The sequence below is a fragment of the Leptinotarsa decemlineata genome, unplaced genomic scaffold (assembly GCF_025532065.1).
Source record: "Leptinotarsa decemlineata unplaced genomic scaffold, Ldec_3_MD MMD2_tig00026347_RagTag_RagTag, whole genome shotgun sequence".
Classification (NCBI taxonomy): Eukaryota; Metazoa; Arthropoda; class Insecta; order Coleoptera; family Chrysomelidae; genus Leptinotarsa; species Leptinotarsa decemlineata.
This window is the reverse complement of record NW_027412698.1, coordinates 532,086-553,084: the sequence shown is the minus strand read 5'-3', so window position 1 is coordinate 553,084 and position 20,999 is coordinate 532,086. Positions and strand designations below refer to the sequence as shown.

General features: G+C 36.8%; 1 protein-coding gene across 14 annotated transcripts in view; it reads right to left on the bottom strand.

Annotated features, from left to right (window-relative positions):
• The window catches only part of LOC111512968 (uncharacterized), a 207,321-nt gene that overhangs the window by 91,389 nt on the left and 94,933 nt on the right, over window positions 1-20,999 (bottom strand). For 2 of the 14 annotated variants that reach the window (XR_012467685.1, XR_012467687.1), the window contains 6 exons: window positions 20,237-20,434; window positions 19,473-19,628; window positions 18,918-19,002; window positions 16,904-17,317; window positions 16,265-16,824; window positions 15,441-15,711 (listed from right to left, as the gene is read on the bottom strand). The exons of 5 other annotated variants lie outside the window; for them this stretch is intronic. The gene's annotated coding sequence lies outside the window, so the exon portion shown is untranslated. Of the gene's footprint in view, window positions 1-15,440; window positions 15,712-16,264; window positions 16,825-16,903; window positions 17,325-18,917; window positions 19,003-19,472; window positions 19,629-19,733; window positions 20,125-20,236; window positions 20,435-20,999 lie in introns of those variants that run through there. 7 more of the 14 variants (XR_012467682.1, XR_012467686.1, XR_012467689.1 and 4 more) reach the window with 7 other exon arrangements.

The following is a 20,999-nucleotide window of genomic DNA, read 5'->3' as shown; positions in this document are numbered from 1 at the left end:
CTCCACCTGGATGCCCTTGATGTATGTAGTTTTGTCTGGTCTGACGGGATCTTACTGTTTCGTATATCTGGATGATATAATATGTTTTTCGAAAAGGGACATAGACGATCATATAGAAAAACTAAGGTGCATCTTCGATCGGAATTGACAAGCAGGATTAACCCTTAACCCTGAGAAATGTGAGTTCATAAAACCAGAAACTTGTTGTCTGGGCCACATTCTGCCGTAATATAGGAAAAGCTAGTAACCAGAGTTACTATGTTTTGAATTATTATAGATTTTTGAATTCAGCGCGCCAAATTACCTGATATAGACTTTTTTGACCCTATTACCAGCATAAATAAGGGGTATTTTTGCATGGCATTTTCTAGTAAGTTTTAAAAATAGACATATTTACTTGGTTAAAATTCAGCAAGTCAAGTTACTAGGTTTTATTCATTTTCATTCAAAATTTTTTCTGACGAAAATTTTGACGATGTTTTTGACGAAAATAATCAAATAACTGAAAAAACAACTTTCTCTCATAATAAGTCTGAGGTTTGGAAAGAAATAAATGAAAGCAATGAATTAGTATTACCCAGCGAAGGTCAAGAACAGTATGAAAATGGACAAGACTTTAACGACTCAAACGATGAAAAAATAAATAAAATATGTGAATCACTGCTCAAAGAAATGATAGATAGGGTAGTAGAAGTAAAAGGAAAAGGTAAAAAAAATAAATTAGATAATAATGCGAAACATGCCTTGCTTCCTCCTTGTACTTATAAATGTAGACAAAAGTGTTACCAAAAAATTGATCAAGCATCAAGAGAAGAAATTAAAACAAAGTTTTGGAAATTGAATTTCAGCGGCAGAAGGTTCTTCTTAGAAGCATACATAAGGCAAAGGAAAGTAAAGTACAGAAGTCAGTAGTAACGATCATGAAAACAAACACCAGATTTGCAAAACAATGTTTCTGCACACTTTAGGTTTAACAACTAACGGTATGATCACAAGCCATTTTAATTCAAAAACAAATGGTACTGACGGACTTGCCAAACTAGAAGACGAAAGAGGAGTGATTTCAAGAGAATTTCTTAAAGTTAAAAAAGAAGAAACGGAAATTCTAGTAATATCACATATCGAAAAGTTCCATCCAGTTGTCTCACATTACAATTTGCTGCATTCACCTAATAGGCGTTATCTTTCCCCGGAACTCACTATAAAATTTTTGTGGACTGATTACTGTAACATATATAATAAAATTTCATATGATCTGTATAGAAAAATATTCGAAAAACAAAATATTGGGTTTAGTCGCCCTTCGCAAGATGAATGTGACACTTGTTTAAAGTATGATGGTCACCTATCAAATGACAAAACGTGTTCTACTGAAGATTGCGAAACTTGCCTCACAATGGCACAGCACAAAACTAGATACACAAATGGAAGACAGGAGTATTAGTCTGATAAAGATATAAATTTGGATGAGCATCACAATTTGAAAATCTACAGCGTGGATATGCAGAAAGTGCTTTTGCTTCCCAAGATGTCGACAAAACAATCGTTTTTTATTTCAAGGTAGGTCATAAAAAGTGTTAGGTTTAATTGGTCTATAGTTTCGTTTTCAATTTAAGGCTAGTAGTAATCAACGAAACATTCGCTTCCTTAAAACTGGATGAAAATATATGTGTTGTTTGGCATGAAGCTACAAGAGGAAGATCAGCGACTGATGTGACTTCAGCATGCTACAATGTAATCAAGAATAGTGACACTCAAATTACAGACTTTATATTTTGGGCGGACAATTGTTCTGCCCAAAACAAGAATTGGACCCTTTATTCTTCATTTGTTTGTTGTGTGAATGCAGAGTGGGGTCCAAGTCAAATAACCATAAAATACTTTGAACCTGGGCATTCTTTCATGGCTGCAGATTCCATGCATGATAATATAAGTACTGAAATGAAAAAATACCCAAATATTTATGACTGAGCATTTAGTGAAGATAATCGACAAGTCATCTAAAAATACCAGATGTCATGTTTTGAATTTCTCAGATTTTTTTTTCATTTCAAGATGGCTGCAAAGTACGGAAAAATAATAATATTCCGTTATTAGAATCAATAAGAATTGTCCAATTCAGAAATGGATCTAGAGGCCTACTTTACAAAAAGTCATTTTCAGATGAAACTTTTATTGAGGTTGATTTCTTAAAAAAAAGTTTAGCACTGATTTTCCCGAACGACCATTTTCTGTACCTCTGGGAATAAACACTCCAAAAAAAGAAAAAATATTGAAGTCCCTATGCCCAGCTTTTCTAGATGAACGACGTAAACTGTTTTGGTAATTCTTGCCGACCAATGACAATGCTCCAGATTTGTACCACATTTCGGAACGTTAACTTCACTCCTGAATTATAATAACTGGTAAAAATATAATAATATATTTTTTTTATTTGTGCTTTTATGTTAGTAAGTGAACATGCGATATTTTTGTTTCATAATTTCAGTGTATTTCTATGTTTGTAAACCTAGTTGAAATAAAGTATGTCGCGTTACTTAATTAAAGTCTAATAAGTGAATTTAAAATAAACCTTTTGTAAAACCTAGCAAATGTTGCTGATATTTTTTTAACCTGAATCAGTATCTTACTAAAATTTAATGAGACTTCATCATAACCTAGTAACTTCAATTAGGGTTAGTTGGGGTAAACGTAAACAGGGGCAATTGCAAACACGTTTAATAACATTTGAATTTGGCGCCTACGAATGTTGCCAAGCCGCGACGGAGACACTGCAACTTTCATCCGTATTCGTCTGTTTACACCGATTGTTAGTGCTACCGGTCGAGCTGAAAAAAATATTTTCTTTTTTGCAGCATAAAAAAGTTGTTGAGCAGATTCGAACTGATCGCTTTGTGTCACAAAAAAAATTGAAATTAATACAGGTAAGTTGTGTTATATTATGTATTCGTAATGATTATAATTAAACTAATGGCACGTTGCCTTATTTTGAGGTTATATATCACGGAGTGACCAGTGCACGTGTGTTTACAATTGCCCCAAGTTGAATAAAGTTGGGGTAATAGTAAACGGATTTTTGGGGGAATTGTGAACACTTCAAATTTTTTGGGGAAATTGTAAACACAATTGAGGAGGTGAAGTAACAAAGGGGCTAAGTGCCAATTTGTCGAAATATGAGATTATGCTGTAGGAAGATTTTATGTGCCACCGACTACATCCTATGAAACGGGCTAAGTGCCCGGACACAAACTTCTGGGAGAAAAATCACAAAGTTCTTGTTGTTTCGCGCAAGTGCAACGTCAGTTCCTCAACAAAGGTGCTAAGGACAAGTGCGCGCTGATGTGTTGTGTGTGTATTGATTCTGTATTGTGTATACGACTGCAGAATTAGTTTAAAATGAATATAGAACGTCGTAAACAAGGATTGGGACGACTGTGACCAACATAGAGACTGGAAAAATGCCGGAAAATCATATAAAACGAGAAAGGGAAATGATATAGCTGAAAAAAAAAACCTAACCTAGAAGTGAGTTTTTAACTTTGTAAATAATTATTTGTGTGAACCACAAAACGTGGATTCTTTCTTACAGGTAACATGTAAATGTAAATTTGATTGCAAAATCTTTCTTACAGGTAACATGTAAATGTAAATTCGATTGCAAATCGTTGACTTACGCAAGCAGATTGGCGCTTTTTGAAAAGTACTACGAAAGCAGGATTGATGTTCGTGGAACATACATCATGGGTCTAATACAGGTGACTGACGTCAAGAGAAGAAGGCATGGCTCATATGAAGAGGCTCGTGACAGTCATCGTCAAACTACCGTCCATTATAGCATTCCAGACGGAGAGGGCAATATTGTGATCGTATGTAAATCCACTTTTATGAATACTTTTGATTTAACAAAAAAGCACTTGGAGACTATTATAAAAAAGAAAAAAAGTGGCGAAGCAGTCTACAAAGACATGAGAACTCGTACGGCACCGTCAAAATTCACAACGAATGATAGGAGACTTGTTAAAGAACACATAAATAGCATACCCCGAGAAGAGTCTCATTATTCGCGTGCAAAAAGTGCAAAGGAATATATGAGTCCAGATTTAAATACAAACCGCCTTCACAAAGCGTTCTTGCTAAAACATCCCGAAAGCTTGGTCACTTATAAGTTCTACAGAAGAGTTTTAAAAGAAGACTTTCCAAATGTTTCATTTAGAGCACCGAGAAGTGACACCTGCCGAAAATGTGATTCGTTAAATTGCGAAATGAAAGCACAGAGTGAAAGGAGTCGGGCAGCAACGTTGGAGTTAGAACTCCACCATAGAAAGGCAGAAGCAGCCACTTTGCTCATGAAAACCGACATCGCATCCTCGCAAATGCCAGATAGCACCGTGAGTGTTTTATCAATGGATTTAGAGCAAGTCATGTTTGTACCAACTTTGACGCATTCCGATATGTTCTACATGAGCCAACTTTCGTGTTATAATTTGGGCATCAACTTTGGAGATAACAAGCGCTCCTATATGTGCTTCTGGCATGAAGGATTGGCAGGACGAGGCGGTAACGAGATTGCGTCTTGCTTATTACGCGTCCTGAATATGGGCATTTCAAACAAAAGGAATATTGTTGTTTGGAGTGACAACTGCAACGCCCAAAATAAAAACAGAATGATCGTGTTCATTTACATGTTTTTGGTGAGTTGTGGACATTTTGACACCATTGAACATAGGTACCTCGTCAGTGGCCACAACTTCCTTCAGTGTGACAGGGACTTCGCTTTGATCGAGAAGAGAAAGCGCAAATGCTCTCCGATGGTACCTGAGGACTTACACCATGTAATACTCTCAAGTACTCATACAGGCCGATTTGAAATAGTAGATATGTGCCAGAAAAAGTTTTTTGATATACAAGCTGCAGCCGACAAGGTGTTAAATATGAAGCAAGTGAAAATTAGCAAAGTCGTGCGATTGAAAGTTGACTCTCAAAAACCCGGCTTTCTGTTTACTTCTGAAAGTTTTTCTGCAGTATCACCGTGAAAAGCAACTCCGATACTTAAAATAAGATCGGTGACAACAAAAAGAAGCATTTAATATCAATGATTCCATATCTAAAAGATGAGAAACACCAAGAATTTTACTCTAATGTTACTAAATAAAATACTGGCACTTACCCCTTTTCCCAGATTTTTTTTTTAATTTTCAGAATATAGTCATATGTTCAACTTTTGTACGTTATTTGTATAGAGCATATTCAGGCGTATGCAAAAGAATAAGCTGTACCATCATTTATGAATAAAAAGTTGAGTATCTTAGTATGATGAAGTTTTTTGTCACTTTCCCGAGTTTACAGTTTTGGCACTTAGCCCCTTTGTTACTTCACCTCCTCAATTTCTTTTCCTTTCAGAAATACGATGGTGAGAAACTACGAACGAAAAAAGAAAAATGATCAAAGATATTCTGATGTAGATTTCGTTAATGCCGTGAATGATGTTAAGAACAAAAATAAAACTTTCAGGCAAGCACAGCAGGCCTACAATGTACCCCTTGCCGTCATTTACCATAGAATGAGAGGTAGAAAAAATCCCATGACTGTTTTGAAAGCAGGGCGCCGGCCTGCTTTACCTGCAGATGTAGAGAATTCGTTAGCAAATTGTCTTATCGTGCTCGAATGGGCTGGCCTGCTGACGAGAAGGAGTTATGTAGTTTTATCGGCGAATATGTTACATTGATGAATTTGAAAACTCCTTTCAAAAATAACGTACCTTCACACGATTGGTATTTGGGATTCATGAGGAGGCATCCAAACTTGTCATTCAAGAAGCCTGAGCATCTTCAAAAGATTCGAAAAGACGCCAGAGATCCGTTTGTGGTCTACGACTTTTATCAAAAGATTAATGATCTGATGAGTGAAACATCAGTCGACCAACCAAATAAATCGTATTTCGTTTTCAATGCTGACGAGTCTGGATTTAGTAGTGATCCCTCCAGAGTAAGAGCGATTGGCAAAAAAGGAAAAGCTCTGAGTCGAGTTTCGGGTGGTTCAGGAAGAGAGTCGACAACAGTATTGGCCTGCATTGCTGCAGACGGAACTTATCTTCCCCCATTTATTGTGTTCAAAGGAGGGGCGGTCCAGGCACGTTGGACATCTGAAAAAGCATTTCCAGGAACGTTATATGGAGCATCAAAAAACGGATGGATGGAGGAGCCTCACTTTTATCATTGGTTTGTGACATTTATTCCCGATGTGAAAGTTCGCAGGCTTAGGCATAACCAACTTAATCAAGCAGCTATTCTACTGTTCGACGGCCACTGCAGTCATGTAAGCGTTCGCATTGTACATGCAGCTATTCAAAACAACATATCACTCTTCCGATTTCCCAGTCACTTGACTGATAGGATACAGCCTCTGGACAAGTGTGTTTTCGGTCCCGTGAAAATTAAATGGAACAAAATATTAGTAGCCCATGGCAAGTCCGAAATGGGCAAATCGTCAGGTAGGCTTAGTAAACAAAAATTTGTGGAGCTACTAGCCGAAGTTTGGAGAGATGGTATGACAGCAGCAAACATTATATCAGGGTTTGAAACTACTGGTATATTTCCTATAAACTCTGCAATGTTTCCTGAAGAGTTCTTTGATCCTATTAAATTGAAAAAATACAAGCAGAGCATTAAATCTGTATCTTTGGGGTTACAAACATCTGATGAACATATTGAGCCTATTCCGGGAACATCTGTTATAGAACAGAACGGTCCTATTCCTGCACCATACCCAAAGAAGACTCCACCGGTAATGACTCCAGAGAAGAAAACTTGGAATTTACAACAGCCCCAACACTATTCTCCGAATCGCATTCTTCACATATTCAGTCAAAAGTTACAGGAAGCATGTAAAAATCCTACTACATTAGATGTTGCTGCCAGTGCTCTTCCAAGAAAAGTCGTCCCATGTTTGAGACAGTCCACTTACGGAGAAGTCTTGACAACTTCTGAAGTTTTAAAGAAACTTGAAGAAGCTGAAGAGAAGAAGAAGGATAAAGGAAATATGACCAAGAAGCCTCGAAAAATGAAACAGAGCAAAGGTATCAAAAAAAAGGGGAATAGAACATTAAAATTTACACCATCTGATACTGAAAGTGAGGAAGACGTACATTTATTTGAAGAAAATGAGACTGACGACGAAGATTTACCATTGATCACGTTGATCAATGAAAAATCTTCGAAAGAATTGAAATCTGTGGTTTATAGAGAGGTGAAGTGGGACGATGTACAGGAAGACACTTTTATTCTAGCCAAATTTACTGGGATACACAAGAGCTCCATTGAATATAAATATGTTTGCCTAGTTCAGAAGAAAGATGAGGATGATGGTGAAATTGCTATTGTAGGGCTCAAGTCAGTCGACAAAACCTGTTCTGACTTCTACATCAACGAGATGAACGTATCTTACATCACACTTGATGAGGTGGTTGCTATTCTTCCTACACCCAGTACCAAGTTTGTGGGACGCAAAATGATTTATTCATTTTCTGGAAAAGTAGACATTTTCGAAAAACCATATTAAAATTACCTATTTGAACATTTGTACTTTTATGAGGAGAATATATTTATTTTTTACTACATATTTTTCTCAAATATCCTTGGGGCAATTGTAAACATTACTCGAAATATCATCAGTCGAGAAACGAAATCTCAACGATTTGGTTCTCTGTTCACATTTACCCCATATAAAGTTACACAGGGCTGATATAGACACGAACACGATGTTTACGATTGCCCCAAAATTTCCAATAATTATTCTTATTCTTGGGCAATTGTAAACATCTCATATTTCGATGAATTATCCAACCTTATTACTGCCATTTCAAGGACATAACCACAACCCTCCAAGATGCCTCCACCCAGAAATATTATGTGGTAAATATTGAACTTCAGATTTTAAAAGACTTTTTATTATAATTTGTAAAAATCGTTTACCATTACCCCAACTAACCCTACTATATTTTAAATTCGCATCATTTACTTTTTTCGATGTTCTGCAAGTTAATAAAAAATGGTAAGTAGAATTTACTCCTTTTTCTATTAACTTTAGGCAAATCTTAAGGTCATAATCAGGATTAACTAACAAAAAGACCTAAAACTAAACAATACTTGAACAAATGGATTTTCTGAACATATGCAGAAATCGAGTTACTAGGTTTTTCTATATTACGGCAGCATTGTTTCCAAGGAGAGAGTGCGACCAGATCCTTCTAAGATATCTACAGTCAGGGAATATCCACGTCCGACCAATACCACTGAAGTTAGGGCATTTTTAGGACTGGTAGGCTATTACCGGAGATTTATTCTGGACGTTGCAAGCACAGCTTTGCCACTGACAAGTCTCACCCGAAAAAACTGCAAATTCTTGTGGTCAGCAGAGTGCCAAGAGGCATTTGATTACCTCCGGGGAGCTCTTCTGAAAGAACCCGTTTTGAAGTACCCGGATTTCTCCAAAAGATTTCTCTTGTCTACGGATGCTTCAAGTTTCGCGATTGGCGCGGTACTCCAGCAAGAATATGATGGGCAAGAATTACCCATCGCTTTTGCAAGTAGGCAGTTACACAAGGCAGAGAAGAATGACTGCACAATGGAGCGGGAATGCTTGGCGCTGATCTGGGGTATAAAACAATTTGGTTGATATCTCTATGGAACCAAATTTACGGTTTTCACTGACCATCAACCTTTGAAGAGGCTGATGTAAGTCAAGGAACCGAACAACAGACTGATGAGGTGGTCCTTAGCGCTCTCAATATACACATTCACTATTGTATACAGGCCAGGAAAGAAACACGCAAATGTGGACTCGTTAACTAGGATTAAACCCATCAGATATATTCGGACATCTGCGGCAACCATTTGGAATCGGGAACAACTTCGGAAATGCCAGTACGTTGATCCGAAAGTGAAGCTCCTTATCGACAAAGTGATGAGGAATGAGTGCCACGATTATTATTTGGATCTTGATGGCGTATTGTACAAGAAAAGTGACGACTCCAGACATGGGGATGTGTTGGTTGCCCCAGACACCCTCATTCCACAAATTTTAGATACATTTCATGACCTGCCACTATCCGGACATGTTGGGTATGACAAAACTTATGGGAAAATCAAGAAGGCCTTCATCTGGACCGGGATGACGAGGGACATGAAAAACTATGTGGACTCATGTACATCTTGTGCCTAACGAAAAACATCACCCTATATTAAGCCTGCCCCATTACAGAAATTTTCCCCATCATCGAGACCATTCGAAAGGATTGCCATGGATATAGTTGGTCCTTTACCTGTGACGTATACGGGAAACAAATACATTCTAACGGTTCAAGACGCCCTTACCAAATACGTGGAAGCATTTCCTTTAGCTAACCAGACCGCTGATCAGGTTGCCAGAGCGTTTGTTAAAGTCATCATTTTACGACATGGAACACCAAGGCAACTCCTTAGACTTGGGGACGAATTTCACATCGAACCTGCTTAAAGAGATGTGTACCATTTTGAGAATTGAACACCTAAAAACTACTGCCTACAGACCGCAGACCAACTGTGCTTTAGAGCGTTTCCACCGGACGCTGAAGGATCTACTGTCACTACATTCAACCAGAACAGAGAGACTGAGACGAATGGCTGCCTTTTGCCTTGGCAGCATACAGCTCGATGACACACTCATCCACTGGTGAAAGCCCATTCTTCCTCCTAAACGGACGCGATATGGACTACCCATACGATGAAATATTTCAACCGATGAGTGAAATATGACACTGATACCAACTAAGTGTCCGAGTTCATGCAAAGAATGAAAATTGCTCACAGGAATGCTTTAAGAAACATAGAAAAGAATAACGGCCAATTTAATAAGAAGAGCCAGGATCCGGATTTCAAAATTGGAGATAGGATATACCTTCATCAACCATCCTCCGAGAAGGGTAGTACCGCCAAGTTAGCTAAGAAATGGACTGGACCTTTCCGAATAATCTTGATGCCAGGAGTTAACGCAAAAATCGAAGAAATTCACGAAAGAAAGGAGCAGTTGGTTCATGTGAACAGGTTAAAGCGTTGTTTGCCTACAGAAGAGATTCGAGATCAATTAGGTAACGTACCCGTTGATAAAAGGTCGCTCTTAGGAGCTGGGGAAAATTACGTCACGGGTGGGAGGAGGAAAATCACCAGGGGTGGGGACACTAATATGATTTTTTCAGAGGCGAAAAAAAATTCCACAGATGAGCTAACCCAGACCAAAAAGACAACGCCAACTGAGTCGTTCAAGATGGCCACCCCTGAAACCGACGACTTCAGACACGGACGAATCGAGCCAACGGCAGGAGCTAAGAGGAAACCAACAGGACGAATAACAGGAACATGAACTGGACGACCCCGAAATCAGACAGCTGAATGACGCGTTCAAGGACCTAGGACACGTAGGCACCACGACTCCGAGCCGGAACTACAAAGAGGGAGCCCAAGAAGCTGAACATCAGGTCTCTCATGAAGAAGAGGAACCAGCGAAAGATGCCCTCATCCCCAAAGACAACGGACCTCATACCATATTCACCCGGAGTAAAGGACCAGCCCCGGACTACCCACGGATTAGGCTGGAACGAACATAAAAAGGAGAGTAAGGTTTTAAGTTAATATAGTAGAATAGTATAAGATATTATACAGAAGATAATAGAGTAGAATTTTAATGATAATACACAAATGCAAGAAGAGTTAAAGGGTGGAATTGCAACGTAGGATGACCAGGAATGCCCCGAGAATGAAAGTGAACGGCGGCTGCAGGGTGCACCTGGATGTCCAAGGTAGCTCTCATCCAGTTCTGAAACCGATTCCCCAGCCCATCTCTTACAGTCAGCAATAAGGACAACCTGAGAAGGATTCTTGCGAAATTTGTGTATTCAGAAATATTGTTTAGAAAAATTATGTTCAGTTGATTGATGTTCGTTCAGGATCCGACGTGTCACTTTATTTTAATTGAAAAAAATGTCACGTTTTAAGGGAAGGGATGTGTAACAAAGCATAAATACGGCCCGGTACGTAATATTTCTTAAGTTACTTAAGATAGCACCTTTCCAAATATTCTGAGAATAGTAAAACTTACGACAAGAATCATAAATGCCTAATATAAATAAAATTACTAGGGAACGAAACCTCTTTCTTGCCAAGAAAAAAAGTCCTCTCTTTTGGCGACATCATAAATTACACCACTTGTAATCGATAGTTCTTCGAAATTCTAAATAGACTTTTAACGGAAATAGGCCATGTGTTTGCAATCTGGACGGAAAAAACCAAGGCGTTAGATAACGAGTGGGTGTTCTGAATAATATTGGGAAAGACATAAGGTTATTGAACGAATATTTTTCAATAAAGAACATGTATTGTAATTAGAAATAGAAAGGGAACATGAGAACCATCTCTTCCTCTGGATGATCGTCGCAAGTTTTTTGATAGTGTTTCTTGCAAATTTCATAAGCCATTATCAACAATTACCCACGAAGAGATAAAAATTGTACGGACAACTATCACCGTTCTCATGAAGTAAGGTTCATAGGCTCATAAATAATGTAAAATAATGCACGCATCTCCATCATATTACATTTTTAGTGTGAATAACTGAGTTAGCACAGATTGAAACATTATCTCATATTTTGGGTACAAGTATTGCCACCTTTTGACGGAACCCTCAAGTTAAACCCCCGACAGGAGTGGTAACTTCAATTCTGATTTTGTGGGCGTCACCCACCCTCAAAACGAATAGATAGTAGGATCTATCCTTCTGATTGGCCCGAAATCGATAGTGGCACCCGATAACCAATAAGAAATCCAAAGTAAGAAAATATGTCTTATGAGGGAGAAATAGTTGTAATGGAAAAAAAAATAGTCAAATACAAAGTTAGTTACATTTTGATTCTCAACAAGTAAACTTTCGTTCTTTTGTATCGAGTGTCAGGAAAAAGATTATTTCTCTCAGTTTTTCAAAAAGTGAATGAAGCTTGTAAGCCTGCCTTTCTATCATTTTTCATCTATCAATCTATGCATCTACGGTAAGTTATTTGATCAGCTTATTAAAGTTCTTATGAATATTAAAGTTCTCATCTCTCAAGTTATCTAGAGTTGCCATTCTGGGGTACTTTTGGGAGAAAAGTCAAGGTTAGCGACTGAAAGTTAGATTGATTCCTCATCAATTGTTTTGTGTAATTTCAGTAGAAGTTTTCTTATCTCTTTGTAAATTATTTTTGCTTTGTTCTTATGTAATTACGTAATATTGTCTCTTGACTTTCCTCGCCAATAAATCAGAAAAGATATCATCTGTTGTTTTATTAAGCAAATCAAAGTGGTTGAGTAAATTATCTCAGTAACGAGGGAGTGGGGTCGATATTTGTCCTCACAATAGGACCAAACACTTTAACAAGAACTAGAAAATCATTGATTATTCTTATAAGTGAAACTCACCCTCGATAGAAAAAGTGTTTCCGTGCGAAAAGAAGTAGAGAGCAGCACGTCAGAGTATCAAGGTAGGTAGAATCTAATGTTCTTCTTGATTGATATAGAAACCACAAGTTGGTAACGTAAGATTCCTAAGAAGTACTATCCATATTTGAAGCAAAAAACTCAATTTGAAATTTGTCAATAAGTATTTCGATATCGATTTCTAGAATCTAGAATTAGATATTTTTCTCAACGCTCAAGTCAGAAGTCTCCGGTCAGTATTAAAGCTAAACATTATTCTCGTTTTGAATATCTATCAAATAATACAGAATAAAATCAATCAAGCCCTTATATCACTTTCTCCAATGCGAACTCACAATGTAACTCATTTTCGAAAATTTACTACAATCAAGAGGTAATGGAAATCAACCCTGCATTAACATTCAAGAAAGAAAGCACCATTTACCAAAATTGTTTAAGTAAAAGGTTTTCCAAAAAGAAAAAAACAATATTCCTGTAACATTAAAACAAATATTTATGTTTCCTTGAATACACCTGTAAGAAAGTATTTTCCTCCAATATTGGACTGGTAAAATGAAAATCAAAACACTTCCCAGCTCTATTACGTTTGTAAATATATCGCACCCTTGCTTCAATAGTGTTACAACTCAAAATATGACGATTTTGAGTTATTGGTATCACTGGATTCAGAAAAAAAGCTCTATCAATCTCAAAAAACCGTTCTAACTTGTGGGAGTTCAGTGGCCGCCAGGTAGCAGTTGAATCGGTGTAGACGATTCACTTGCTATCCCCACCACTCGTCTATAGAGTCAAATCTTCAGTTGTGACAGTAGATCTTGATGAGATAACGCATATCGATTGGCCCAGTTGATGTGTTATTTTGAGTTGTAACGTTCTTGATGACTAAAGTTCCTAATTTTCGATGTGTTATTTCTAATTGTAACTCTATTGGTGATTGAAAAAGCAGACTTTCATACAGGTAAGTCAAAATGTTACACTATTGGTGATTGAAAAAGCAGCTTTTCATCCAGCCAAGTCTGAATGTTGCACTATTAACGATTTTTCAGAATGAATCTTAACACACGAGCAGCAAAAATATTAGGCCTCCTTGAACAGAAAACGTCTCTTGTTCGGGAACGAAATGTAGTGGATACAGCCAACTTTTCCCCACCACCTCTAGAGTCCTTACCTTCAGATAAGATTCCTGTTTTTTCCAACAACGATGACGTCTTCCCAACAATTCAGACTCTGCCAACCACTACTGCTTCAAATGTAAACCCATCATTTGAAGACCTCATAACACAACCCACACAGCACACGACATCCAATGGATGTCCGTTTTACGTCCGGCTCAAGTCCAAACGTCCATGGATGTTGTGAGGACATCCACTGTACGTCAAGATATGGACGTATAATGGATATTCCAGTTTTGTACATCCATTGTACGTACATGTAATGTAGAAAAATGCTTAGGTATATTATTTTGATATATCATGATGAAATATCTTCTTCGTTCTATTCTGTTTTCATCATGAAAGTTTATTGTTCAAGTAAAACATACTAAATCAGAAATTCAATTGATGCGTATAAATGAGGTCTGATAAGCCAACTGATGTACATTTATGGACATTACCTGTATGTCCAATCGTTAACATCCAACGGACGTCCAATTTATGGTCATATATTAATAATGATATTTTGAATATTACAAATATAATCCAATATGAAAATTCATTTATAGTAATATAATTATCGATGGCACAGACGGAGGGCAAAATACCGTTCGGGGATGGTAAAAGAGAAACGTGCACAAAATTATAAGAAGAGTATGTGAGGTTAGTTAAACTGTATCCTCGTAAAATCGGTGTAAAATTAGCACGTGTATATTTTGCAGTGAATTTGAGTGGGTTAACCAATAATTAGTAGTTATATATATATATATATATATATATATATATATATATATATATATATATATATATATATATATTTAGTGTGGTAAAACTTTGAAAGTTTTGGTGATTGCAGTGTTATTCAACGAAGAATCAAAGATAAGTATATATTATATTACTTGCCAGCTTCTTTAGTGTTTGAAATGAATAATAAAAGGATGAAGAGCATCAGCTCTAGAAAACTTTTTTTGAACAAATATTATAAGAGAGCATTGCGAATGCAACTGAATGAAGATGATTCTTCATTTGAGGAATATAAGCTTGAGCAATCTTCCTGTAGATCAAACTTATTTCATAATGATTCAGAAATGTGTGTTTCCATAAACAATGACTCCTTTGTAGAAACTTCTAATTCTGATTCACAGGAGTATAACATTTCATTGGTTGCGGGAATCATAAAAAATAGTTTTGAGGAGGAACTGAACAAATCTGATGATCAAGATCAAGCATTATTTTTAAATATGAGCTCACATGATCCTTCTAAACATAAAAAAGTTGATGAAACCTCACTTACTACCCAACAACTGGCAATGTTGGCATTACAACATAATGTTCCTCATAATGCTGTCAATGATTTACTGAAACTTCTACAACCACATTTTTCCCGTTTACCAAAAGATGCTAGAACACTATTGAAAACTCCTCGAAAAGTATTTCCAACTGTAATTGCTCCTGGAGTATACTTTCATATTGGATTAAAAAACTACTTAGAAAAACTAATGAATTATTCTACAAATAATATTTCACAATCTGATTCTACTATTGAAGTATGCATTAATATTGATGGCTTTCCTATTTCAAAAAGTTCAGGTCAGTTATATCCCATACTGTGCAGTTTATATACAAATAAAAATAATGTTGAAACAATAGGAATATATCATGGAAATGAAAAACCTGCCGCTGCTAATGATTTTTTACGAGAATTTGTTGATGAAGCTAAAAATCTAATAGCAAATGGATTTATTTACAATGATAAAATATATGAAGTTAAAATAAAAATGTTCATATGTGATGTTCCTGCAAAAGCTTCAATAAAATATACCACAGGGCATACAGGCTACTTTTCATGTTCGAAAAAAATGATTGTAAATATCTGAATGAATGGAAAACCACCTGATAAATTTTCATTCCAAGAAATATCAGATATTTCAAATTCACTTCTTCGGTTGATTCCCTATATACCTTATGAGTTTTCTAGAAAGCCAAGAGCTTTGAAAGAGGCAAACCGTTGGAAAGCAACTGAATTCCGCTTGTTTCTATTTTATACAGGGCCAGTGGTTCTGAAAAATAAAGTGAATTCAGATAAATATAAAAATTGTTTGTGTCTTCACGTTGCAATGACTCTTCTTTCAACATCAAACTATCAGGAAAATATTGAATATGCCAAGTCATTACTGAAATATTTTGTTGAAACATTCATAATTTTGTATGGAAAACAACATGTTTCACATAATGCTCATAATTTACTGCATATTTCTGATGACGTTACAAATTTTGGAAATTTAGATCGATTCAGTGCATTTCCTTTTGAAAATCACATGCAGACTTTCAAGAAGATGATACGAAAAAGTGAAAAACCCTTACAACAAATTATATCTAGGTTGAATGAGAGACACTCATTGAATGAAACGTCTAATATCAAGGGGAATGTTGAGAGTCCACAAATTGAACATTTCATTGGTCCATTATTGCCAGGTCTGAACATTTTGAAGCAATTTAGAAAAATTTATTTGAAAAAAAAATGTTTACTGGGCATTTCTGAACCTGATAATTGTTGTTGCCTTCTAGATAATAGTATTGTGATTATTAAAAATATTGTAACTGTGGACTTACAAGTAGTTATTCTTGTCCAGAAGTTTTTGAATTCAACAGATTTCTATATTTCACCTTGTAAATCATTAGAATTAGGTATCTATTTGGATTCAACTCATGAAATGAGTTCACTTCAACCGAGAAAAATAAGTGATATAGTTCATAAATGTGTGACAAATCATATCTATTTCATTTATTACCATTTTAACTAGTATCGTTTCGCCATCTGGTGAATTTTCTCGGTAACTTATCCGCCGCAGTGAAGGCCGATTCCAGTTGTTTACAGTTTTCTACCGTCCTTAATCATAAGTACAGATGGCCCTCATGCCCTGCGGGATAGGCAACCAATATTTCATTTTGACTGGTTTTTTGCATTGGCAAAGTATTTCCAGGGTCAGGTTTTTTATGAACGACTGTCGAGATTCTTTTTAGTCTCTAGAGAGCTGAGTGAGAACGGTTTTTGATGCGCCATATTTGCTCGATTGTTCGAAGATTCTTCTTGTTTGCTCTTTAAAGTGAACTTCGTTCTAAATTACCTTACTGTGGTCCTTAAGGACAAGATTCACCGTCGAGTCCCGTGCCTGTAATTATTTTAGAACTAAGTAAACAACCAAATAAGTACTCTGTCTCCCCTCGAACTGAAAATAGATTGTTTCGCACCTTATCCTGTGTCTCATTGGATCAGCAGCAACCCCTTTTCGAAAAACCCTGAGATTGAACCCTTACATCTGGCGACAAACTTTGGGCTGTTTTTTTCCTGAAGAGACAAGAAAATGGTGTTGGAAAAGTCTCCACAAGGCCTGCAGTACAACTTGAGGAATCGGAGGCGAGACCAAGAGAACTGGCCAGAGAATGCAAACGACATTCCTGCAACAGAGAAGGTTCAAAGTAAAACGTCTGAAAATCAAGGTAACATATCTTTATTAAATATGGAAGGTGCTTCTTCATTATCACTACCAGATCACCAACGTAACGAGGGCAATTCCAGGAGGCCTTCTTTGTCATTTCACAATCTTCAATCTCAAACTAACGTTTCGAGACTCCATCTTCAGGACGAGGAAACTGCAATATTGCCTGAAAACTTTTCAAGAAGTATTGGGGCACCACAACTAAGTTTATCAAATCAAATAATAGTTTCAAGAGATGAGTTGGCCAATCTGATAAGTCAGGAAGTCACAAAAGTAATAAATAAAACCCAAATTAACCCAAACTCAAATTTAAATATACGAAAAACACTTCCTAACATCAGCTATGGCCTTCCCACTTTCAATGAAAATTTTACAACTTCAAATCAAAATTTACCTACATTAAATCAAAACTAAGATAGAAATTCCATAGCAAATCAAAAATTTTCAATACCTTCGTGGAGTAGTTTAGGCAATAATTATAATAATGCTCAAACTGTGGCACCTCAGGTAAACAATAGTACTAGTACAACATGTTTATCCAATTTGTATACCCACGAAATGAAATCTGTACAATTATTACCTATTTTTGATAATGAAGGCTCCCTGCACCCCCTTGACTTTCTTAACTACCTAGAAACTTTTTTAGACATTTCATCAATGAATATAAACCAATTCACTCTGGTTATTAGTCCTCTATTCGAAAAATCAGCAAAAACATGGTTTCAAGCATTTAGAAACTTGTTCACAAATTATGGTGAGTTTAGACAAGCGTTCATATATCAGTTTTGGGGTCCTAATATTCAACTTCAAACCGAACTGAAACTTGAATCTGCACGTTACAAAGATACTGATGGTTCATTTGTGGAATATTTTAATCGGCAGGTTGTCTTGGCAAAACATTTACAGCCGCCTTATCTACAGGAACAATTAATTGCTACAATAGCAAGACATTTTCCTCCAAATATATCTTCTACTTTAGTAGGTGCAAAAGACCTATTTTCTGCTGTAGATAGGCTAAGACAAGCAGACTATTATTTTAAAAATAATGAAAAAAGATTCATAAATCAAAACAGTTTCAATCATGGGGGAAATGGTAAACCTAACACTTATACAAAACCTCATGTTAGGGTTAACAATTTCCAAAATGAAAAAATTGCTATTTTAAATGAAGTACAGGAGGAATGTACGGAAAACTTCGAGAATCTCCCCAACTAGGCTCTGTTGAGGGGGAAGAAAAAATGAATAGAGCCACAATTCATATCAACAACTACCCCGTACAAGACCTTTTTAAAAGAATGCGAATTTGAGCATAAGCCAGAAGATATTCGTTCGCCCATCATAAATTTTTCTTTATATGGATACCAGTTCCCAGCTATGATTGATACTGGCAGTACTATTTCTGTATTGAGCGATACCGTATGGGCTCAGCTAGCTGATGTACACCGGATTATCCCCCATTTTTTATGCACAGACATAAAAGTAGTGGGTGCATTCAAGAGTAAGTTTAGAAAAGTTATGAGCCAAGCTCTAGTCACTTTCACTTTGGAAAAAAATCAATTCTCACATGAGTTCCTAGTTATCCCAGAATTGAGCTACCCAATCATTATTGGAGTTGATTTTATGAGGCTCTACCACGCAAAGATAAATTTAGCAGAAAAAATAATACATTTAACTGTGAACTATGAACAATAAAAGAAAATATTTTGAAACATGATTATGGTAACCCAAAACCCATGAGCATATCAGTAATTATAAATGATACTCACCATAGTAAAGTAAGCTCTTCTCTTGTAGATTTAAATGTTTGTGAAATTGATGTTGAAAATGTGGCGTCAAAGTGTCTTGGCCTGCCTGTAGATGAAAAAAATTCTTTTAAAGATTTGTTGTCTGATTATAAAATGATATTTTCGAATAAACCTGGTAGGACAAACCTTTATGAATATACAATAGTTTTGAGAGACGATAAACCATTCTTTATCAAACCATACCCGATCCCAGTGGCTCACCGGGATGCAGTAAATAAAGCCATTCTTCAAATGGAAAAATGGGGTATTATCGAACTGGCAAGTACTCCATATATTTCCCCTCTTATGACTACCGTGAAAAAAACAAATGATATCCGCATTTGTCTGGATGCGAGACATTTTAACTCTGTTATTCAGCCTGACAGGGAGTTACCTCTGAGGATTGAGGACATTATCAAGTCGTTGAATGGAAAGAGATTTCTATCAAAGATTGATCTATCGCAAAGTTATTGGCAGATACCGATTCGACAGGAAGATAGGAAATATACTGGGTTTATGGTTGGCACAAAAACTTACCAATGGTGTGTTTTACCTTATGGTATTTCGACTGCTGTAGCATCCTTCTCCAGGGCCATCGATACAATATTTAGAGCAAAATTTTCTAACTTCTTGTTAACTTATATTGACGACCTTCTAGTTGCCTCATCGAGTGTGTCGCAGCACCTGGATCACCTGAAAAAGGTTTTTCAATGTTTGAAGCTGGCTGGCTTAACAGTGAAAGGTTCGAAATGTCAGTTTTTTCAGACCAACTGCCTTTTCTAGGTTATATTATCTCACCTACGGGGGTTCGTCCAGATCCAGAGAGAGTGCAAGCAGTTGTGGACTATAAAATCCCACAAAGTATAAAGGATGTTCAGAAATTCTTGGGCTTATGTAACTATGATAGGTCGTTCACTCCTAACTTTGCCGTCTTATAAGAACCGTTGACTTCTTTATTACGAAAAAAGAATTCCTGGAAGAGGGACCGGCCTCAACAAGAAGCATTTGAAAATTTCAAGCGTGAATTACAGAATGCGACTCTACTCTACCATCCAGATCCAGAACTTTCCTGGCACATCACCACAGATGCTAGCGAGTATGGGATAGCTGGACAACTTTTTCAAGTGAGGGACGGTCGTAAATACCCTGTTGCTTGGGCAAGTCGTTTACTGTTGGATCGTGAGAGGCGCTACAGTTCAAATGAAAAGGAAGTTTTGGCTACCGTTTGGTGTATCACCCGATGGAGGGTCTATTTGTTGGCACATTTTTACCTTTATACTGATAGTCGTACTTTAACTTACCTCAACACCTGTAGGTTACTTTCTCCTAGGATTACCCGTTGGGCCCTAGCGCTTCAGGAGTATTCTTTTAAGATTTATCACGTTCCTGGTCACGAAAATGTTGTGGCTGATGCCCTCTCCCGACATGCCTGTGTTCGATTGCCTTCACCCTCTGACAACTATTTCAGCATTTTTTCTTTAAGGCTTCCGGATCCATTCCTAAAAAAATAAAAAATATGAAAAAAATTCAGTCCGAGGACAGTAAAATAACACAAATTAAGAATTCCCTTCTGGATAATACCGAACTACAAAAAAGGTTTATCCTCCATAATGATATTTTGTACCAAAGAGGGTCCAGTCAGGAAAATGTGTTGTTATATGTTCCGACCTCGATGGTGGGGGAGTTTATAATAAATGATCATATTGCCATAGGGCATTATGGAGTCTATAAAACCTGGCTGGCCATGCGAGATGAAGTGTATCAATCTAATTTACAGAGGATTATCAAAAGTTATGTGAAATCCTGCGACATTTGCCAAAGAGCAAAACTTTCCATCCTACCAGATCCCCCACAAAAGCAAATACTGCCAGAATCAAAGGATGATTTGCTTGCTTAAGATATTTTGGGTCCCCTAGTAAAGAGTCGTGGTGGTGTCTGTTTTATTTTCGTCATCTTGAACGTATTCACAAAGTATGTTACCCTTTACTCACTAAAGAAAGCCACTACGCAAGCCATGTTAAATAGATTAACAAAGGATTACTTCTCCCGCCATGCAAGGGTAAA